The sequence below is a fragment of the Topomyia yanbarensis genome, chromosome 2, assembly GCF_030247195.1.
Source record: "Topomyia yanbarensis strain Yona2022 chromosome 2, ASM3024719v1, whole genome shotgun sequence".
In the NCBI taxonomy this organism is placed as follows: Eukaryota; Metazoa; Arthropoda; class Insecta; order Diptera; family Culicidae; genus Topomyia; species Topomyia yanbarensis.
The window spans coordinates 197,909,057-197,917,034 of NC_080671.1; positions in this window are offsets into that span (position 1 = coordinate 197,909,057).

The window sequence follows — 7,978 nt, forward strand, 5'->3', positions numbered from 1 at the left end:
CGAATAATTCTAAATAAGCGTGGGTAGAGTTTTGTGTATCGTGAATAGCCTAGAAAATTTTTGAACGATTTGATATGAAAATGATGTAGAATAAATTTGATAAAAGACTTAGCTTTAAAACTGTCCAGTGCTTTCTCACTAGTGATTGCCATGGTTAACAAACAACGTTTAGAACGATCCTACATAATCAGGTGCTCAACACAGGGTAATTGGTATGTGATTCTAGTGACGAGAGCATATGTTGCTTCCATCTTAGTCAGAATTAGGTTTTTATGTTTCTTCTAAACGGGGACCTGGTTAATTTCGTACATAGTATAGGTTTTTTAGCTATAGAACTGAATCGTGTCAACCGTTTGGCAAAATGAAATGTTTTTTGGCAGTTTCATCGATGGTTTTGGTATGCATGAGTCAAGTCCTTGTCCCACCAGGAGTGTCTGCTCCAAATTTAAGCTAAATCAGCCAAGCCCAAGTACCGGACCAATTTGGTTGAAGTTTGCGTGGGGTTTTTTGATGCACGGAGAAAGCCAATCCGGTCTTGTGTATACAATGGAACCTAGTGGTTCGCCGCTAGGTTCCATTGTATCCACTAGATTCTCATGACAAAGAAGCCTATCCCGCCAACACTAGCTTTTCAATGGAGTGAGATAGACAAACACACCACTTCGTAAAAAAATCAATATATTATCCTGATGCATACAGTGCTACTCAACGGTGAAAACACGACCAGGTGGGTTTTGTCCATGTAAATTCGTTGCTGTTGTGCTATCTTATGACAAATGCCATTTTGGGGTAAATTGAGATAGATATGCTATAGATATATTTTATTCGATTACATTACTTGTCTGAAAAATCTCTACAAAGTGGCGTTTTCAACATTTAGAAATTCTACTTGGTTACTGAGATATAGCAAGAAACGTAATGACAAATTGTGAGTTTTTTGTTTCAAACCGATGTATCTTTGAAATGGCTCAGTTATATTTAAGTTTCAGATGATTTTATATGTAAAAATGTATAAGGAACACGCTGGCATACTTATTTTCAAAATAAAACTTCATGTATTGTGAGCAAAATGCAGTTTTACTTTTAGCAACACTGAAAGCAAAATTTACTTTTTTTTAGATTCCTTGACCAATTTACTTTAAAATTTTAAAATTTTCCCATATTTATATATAGCTAGAAATAGTTCTAAAACACCAAATCTTCCGAATCAAAATTATTTTTTTTCGACACATTAAGGCGTCTTGAGTGAGCTTTGTTGAACAAGCTTTCTTATGATAAAACGCTTGAAAATTGGAGTTTTATATATTTAAATATGAGCAAACAGCAGTACATTTTCATTTGAACAGATTTAAAATACTACGGAAAATGTCAAGAATTACATTTTAAATAAAGTATAATTATGGTTTTTTGAGGTTATATCGCACTACAAATAATCATGATTGAGAACAACAGTTTCAGCTATTCATTTCTAGAGGAGCTATTTGTAGTAGCATTTTGTTATGAAAAATCTAAATTCGAGGGATAAAGATGCTCTGTTTGGAAAAAATTCTAATTTGCTTTTGGCAGGTTTTGATAGAATATACTCTCGATATATTTCATAGAAATTTAAGCATTAAAACCTATTTAATCATTTCCAAATATATTTTTCATCCGTTTGGGATACTAGTATTTCATCTGAAACATGTTAAAACTTTTAAAGAGGACATGAATTATAGTCCAAATCAAAATTATTTTTAGTTCAATTCAAGATAAGCACATTCCTACTCATGATCAATCTTTTCGGTAAAACTGTTATTCAGGTTCCAATCACAGTATAATTTAAATTTCAACACACAAATTATCAAGATCATTTACCCTACTCATTTCATTTACCCTACTCAAGATTATTTACCCTACTCATTTTATTCAGTTTATTTATTTCATGCATTTTTTTCTTTTTGTTTATTTGATTCATTTTGAATATTTAAATATTTGTAAATATATGATCGTTGCATTTAACCAATTTATTTCATTCAGCAATTTTATTTATTTTGGTCATTTGAGTTCACTTTATTTTATATATTTTATTCGTTTCATACTTACGTTCTTATCATTAATTTAACATATTTTTTTCGTTAATTGCATTTTATTATTTTTTCTATCTCATACATTTTATTCAGTTTCTTCAAAATAATCCTACTAATATTCATAATAATCGATACAGTAGAACCTTGCGGCAATTAAAACATTACACAAATTAATTGATTCTATTAATTTTATAACTTTATGAACCTTCTTTAGGTGTTAACTTTTTGTAACGAATAAGGTGTTAGCGGGTCTTATTGACCCCGATTTCGAACTCAGTTCTAAGACACATTTTCAGCCAAATCTATATCAACCTGTATCCAAATTGTTTGTTAGTTTCAATTTTCAATTTCTGGTAAATATTACCGTTTGTGACCTGGTTGGCCAGCGCGACTCGGTGCTCAATGGGGGTCATGTTTGGCGTGCATAGATGTATGCAGAACTGTCATCATAAATCACAGGTTTATTGACAAAATAGTAATAATAAACACAAACAAAATAAAAATAATAGTGTATATAACAATTTTGAACATGATTCGACCGAACTTAGTGGTTTTGGATTTCGATTCTGATAAGGATTCCGGCGGTATAATTGTATATCTTATAATGTTGAACAAGCGACATTGTGGATAATCAATGAAACTGATCCCAAAAATTTGTAATAAACTTGAAAGCTTATATAAAATCCCATCTAAAATGCTATAATCACTGTGACTCAACTGTGGACCCTCGAGCCATATGATGGATCAAATGAGGCTCCCAGTTAACTTCCGAAAACTCGTGAGCAAAGGGCTTGGTGATCGCCAAAATCAACGGCGTCTTCGTGTGCGGTTGTTTTTCTTCGTTGAGGCATTTCGGCCAGACAGCCAGACCGAAAACGTTTATCCGGCTGATCTAACAAGGATTGTGACGGCTTGTGACGCCACAATGCCACGAAAACTGGAGCCACGCAATAGACGGCGTCCAGCCCCCAGTCCGAAGGGAATATCAAACGTGGCGCTGAAAGCTGTGATCCTAGTATATCCAGACATATTCAGGACGATGCTGCAGAAATATTTGGATGATGGCAACTTCTCCGAAATGTGGACAGCACATAAGCTGGTAATGATGCTAAAGCCAGGGAAGTCACCGGGCGATCCCGTCTCGTATAGGCCTATATGTCTGCTGGATACATTCAGAAAACTCGGAAAACTAATCGATGGTTGGTTGAGCTTCAACAACCACGTAGCGGGGATCATGCTAAATGTCGGTGGCCCGAGAAGCAGTACGCAATGTCTGCAAGCTAGTGTTTCGCCATCGATACTGTGATATAGGGTGTTCAGGGTGGGGGTGCAGCTCTCTAAACCAAATGGAACTGCGATAAGTGGTACAGAACATTCCGGCTTTAATATCGTACGAGTCGAGAGTGCGTGCAGAACCATATCGGCTGAGGCAGTATGCATTATTACCGAAAAAGATCCCCATTCGCATCACACTTGTGGTTATATCGAGTACTACAATTGCAGAGCATCAGAAACGCGTGGGAGATGGTGAGAGTCGATTTGGTGGCAAGGTGGCTGCAGGAATGGGACAATACAGAAAAAGAAAGGTGGACCTATCGGCTCATCCTGAACTTGTTGATGTGCTTCAATAGAAAGCTTCGAAGGTTCGAAGCGATACGCAGGGAGATGCTTGAAACGGGAGGGCATCAACCCGGAGAATGTCGTCCACAAAATGATAAGCGACGCAATCACATGGAACGTGGTCAACAAAGTGGTGACGCAGATCATGACTGCCTTTCAGCGGAAATGGCGCGAAACGGTTTCGGGAGAGCAATTACCGCCCCGAAGCTATCTACCGCAGTAGGCTAGATCTAACACTAGGGGATTAGTCGAATAAATTGCGACAGAGCACTTGGTTATCGGGGCGCCAGCGAACCGGACACCACGCTTCACCCGCAATTTCCGGACTAGCCGCGGCACCCTACCGTTAGGCCCGAAAGAAATATAGTGAAAACAGGAAAAAACAGAATCGGTGTCGGGAGAATTTTTTTCCGCCGTCGAACTCTCCTTCGGCGTAAGCAAGATTCACCGTCGAGGAGTAGATTGTGTAGGGGGCGTTGAGACACCACCATTTTCGGATCGTCGGGGTACCAGCGAACCGAACGCCTATCTCCACGGTTTCGGGAGAACTTCTCTCGTCGGAATAAGCTAGGTCCATCATCGAGGACTAGACCGAGTAGCACGCGAACAGGTCGTGAGCTCAACGAGGACGTGGTGCCAAATGGCACAAGAAAGGAGACATTGGGCCTAAACGAGCCGAGGTGTAAAATGGTACCGGGTTGAGTGCCAAAGGGTTCAAGAAGATGCGGTGCTGAACGGCACAAGTAAATTAGACAATCTGGAGTTTGTCGCCCAGATTGTCCTCGTAGGGGAAGAGCACTAATACTCGACCCACAGCTAGCTTCCTTACTACAACACACAAATTGCCACGTTGTGTAGATGGTCGAAAACTGATAGTGTGTCGAGGAGGGGTGCTATAACCCAACTGAAGCAACTACTAAGTAGTATGGTTAGAGTGTGTGCTATGCACATAAAAACCCCTCCCCGAAGTAATCTCGTAAGGTAGTGCCGGGGAATCAGGTTCCGTGCAAGAGTAATTGTTTTAGCGGGTCGGGTGACTTCCTTCATCTGTTCCCTGAGTTTGTTTTTGTACATTTTATTCCTGCTCAGCGTGTTTCAGAATTTTTTTTGCTCTCTAAAAATGATATACATACATACATACATACATACATACATGTATGTATCCCATGAAGGATAGTATCAACCCTTGCATGACCTCACTGTTGCTTTTTGGCAGCATAGATAATAATGGGATCGCGAGAGGCGACTATGTGCAGCGAGTGGAGATAGCGGCCCGGAGTTGGGACCTAATAAAATGGAGAAACAACAAGCAACCAATATAAATGGAGCAGGCACTGTGAATCCGTTTGCCAGAGGTGGGTTGGTTAGGTCACCACCACCAATAGTAGCTGAAGTCATCCAGCAAGAGCAGGAGGAGGGGAAGCCGAAGCAACAGCAACAGCAGCAGCAAAAACAGCCAGAGCAGAGCGGAATGAGCTACACCCCACAAACGCCAAAAGTAGTGGCAGCGAAGCACTTGGTGGAGGAGCTCCACAATTTCGTGGACACGAGAAACAATGTCCATAAAGACATTAAGGAGATGGCCATCAAAATCCGGAAGGCGCTACTGTCTGCCGTGAAAGAGTACGATACGGCAACGAAGAGGGCGGATTCAACTGAGCGAGCATCGGCGTCGGCTAAGGCCACTATCCTCCTAGCCCCTCCGAAACAGGGTAAGGAGAGGCAGATTGGAGTTGAGAACACTCCAGTTCCCATAACTCCAAAGAGGACAAGATCCTCGCCAGGAGACGAAAGACCAGGCGGGTCAAAGAGGCAGACGCACGAGGACGCTGTTGCTGCCGAAGGAAAGGACGCCACCCTACAGGGTGAAAGCTGAAGTACCGTTGTAGGTCGGAATAAGAAACGCGGGAAACAGCAAAAAAAAAAGAACGAGGTGCACATGACGATCCGGTTAAGGAACGGATACGGAGGAACGCAGACAGCGATGATTCGTTTACCGGTAACCGCTGCAGACAAGGTACTGGAGGTAGGTAAAGTTACAGTTGGATGGTCGAGATGCCTACTGAGAGCCGCCCCACGAGTAAATAAACAAGCGGAGAAATGCTTCAAATGTTTAGGCTTTGGGCATTTAGCAGGGGCTTGCAAAGGCCCGGACAGATCCGGGATGTGCTGGAAATGCGGAGAGACGGGCCATCTTGCGAGAGACTGCACGCAGAGGCCGAAGTGCTTGCTTTGCATCCCAGCGGAAGGAAACGACCATCAGACGGGTGGCTTTAAATGCCCAGCCTACAAGAAGGCGACTGCAGGCCAACGGTGATGGAGATGGCCCAGATAAACCTGAATCACTGTGATACCGCACAGCAACTGTTGTGGCAGTCTACGACAGAAACTATGTGCGATGTCGCTTTGATCGCAGAGCCTTATCAAGTCCCCCCTAATAACGGTAACTGGATGGCGGATAGATCAGGATGATACAAGTAATAGGAAGATTCCCCATCCGAGAAGTGGTAGAACGTTCATACGAGGGTTTCGTGATAGCCAAGATCAACGGCATCTTCGTATGTAGCTGCTACGCTCCTCCAAGGTGGACAGTAGAGCAGTTCAGCCTAATGCTGGAACAGTTAACCGAGCAGTTGATAGATCGGAAGCCGGTAGTCATTGGTGGTGACTTCAACGCCTGGGCTGTGGAATGGGGCAGTAGAGTAACCAACACAAGAGGGTGTATCCTGCAGGAACCTCTAGCGAAGTTAGACGTACGATTGTGCAATGAAGGCTCTGTTAGCATATTTTGGAGAGACGGAAGGGAGTCTATCATCGACGTCACATTCCGTAGTCCCTCATTGACGGCGAACATGGATTGGAGAGTATGCGAAACGTATACGCATAGTGACAACCAGGAGATTCGCTACCGTATCAGTCAACGGAACCCCGCGGCAGTACAGAGAAGGGTGACCGACGAACGAAAGTGGAAGACGAAAGCCTTCAACAAAGACCTCTTTGTTGAGGCACTTCGGCCGAACGGCGGGACCGAGAACGTGGATGCGGTTGTCCTAACAAGAAGGATTGTGGCGGCTTGTGACGCCACAATGCCGCGAAAACTGGAACCACGCAACAAACGGCATCCAGCTTACTGGTGGAACGATACGCTTAGTACGTTACGCGCTACTTGTCTCAGAGCCAGAAGGCGGGCCCAAAGAGCAAGGTCGGAACCAGATAGAGAAAAGCGTAAGGAAGCGTTTCGGGAAGCTAGGGCCGCTTTAAAACGGGAGATCAGACTTAGCAAGTCAGAGTGCCACAAGGAGCTATCCCGAGAAGTAGACACCAATCCCTGGGGTGACGCATACCGAGTCGTGTTGGCGAAAATGAAGGGTCCGATGACGCCAGCCGAAATGTGTCCGAGCAAGCTGAAGATAATCGTTGAGGGTCTTTTCCCGAAGCACGATCCAACTATATGGCCACCGACACCGTACGGCGAAGAAGAAGGAACAACACGGATCGGCAAGTGACTAGCGACGAACTAGCAGAAGCATCGAAGCGCCTAAAATCAAAGAAAGCCCCTGATCCGTATGGAATACCAAACGTGGTACTGAAAGCTGCGATCCTGGCATATCCGGACATGTTCAGGATAGTGATGCAGAAGTGCCTAAATGAAGGCAACTTCCTCGAAATGTGGAAGGTCCAGAAGCTGGTGTTGCCGCCGAAGCCAGGGAAGCCACCTGGCGATCCGACCTCGTACAGGCCCATATGCCTGCTGGATACACTCGGAAAACTCCTGGAAAGGATCATTCTTAACAGGTTGACGAAATTCACGGAAGGTGAGCGCGGACTGTCCAAGATGCAGTTCGGTTTCCGCAAAGGAGCATCGACAGTGGATGCAATTCGGATAGTGCTCGAGAGTGCTGAGAAGTCATCTAAACAGAAGCGAAGAGGATATCGATAATGCGCTGTGGGCACGATAGATGTGAAGAACGCATTCAACAGTGCCAGTTGGGAAGCCATCGCTGCAGCGCTGCATAGAATGAGGGTTCCCGACTATCTATGCCAGATACTGAAGAGCTACTTTCAGAGCAGAGAAGAGACGAGCGAGGGGCAGAAGTCATTGCGTGTCACAGCGGGAGTGCCTCAGGGCTCCATTATCGGTCCAACCCTTTGGAACGGGATGTACGATGGGGTCTTAACGCTGCAGCTGCCCAGGAAAATGAAAATCGTAGGTTTTGCGGACGACGTGTCACTAACGGTGATGGGTGAGACACTTGAAGAAGTGGAGGTGTCGGTGATGGAGACAATAGACG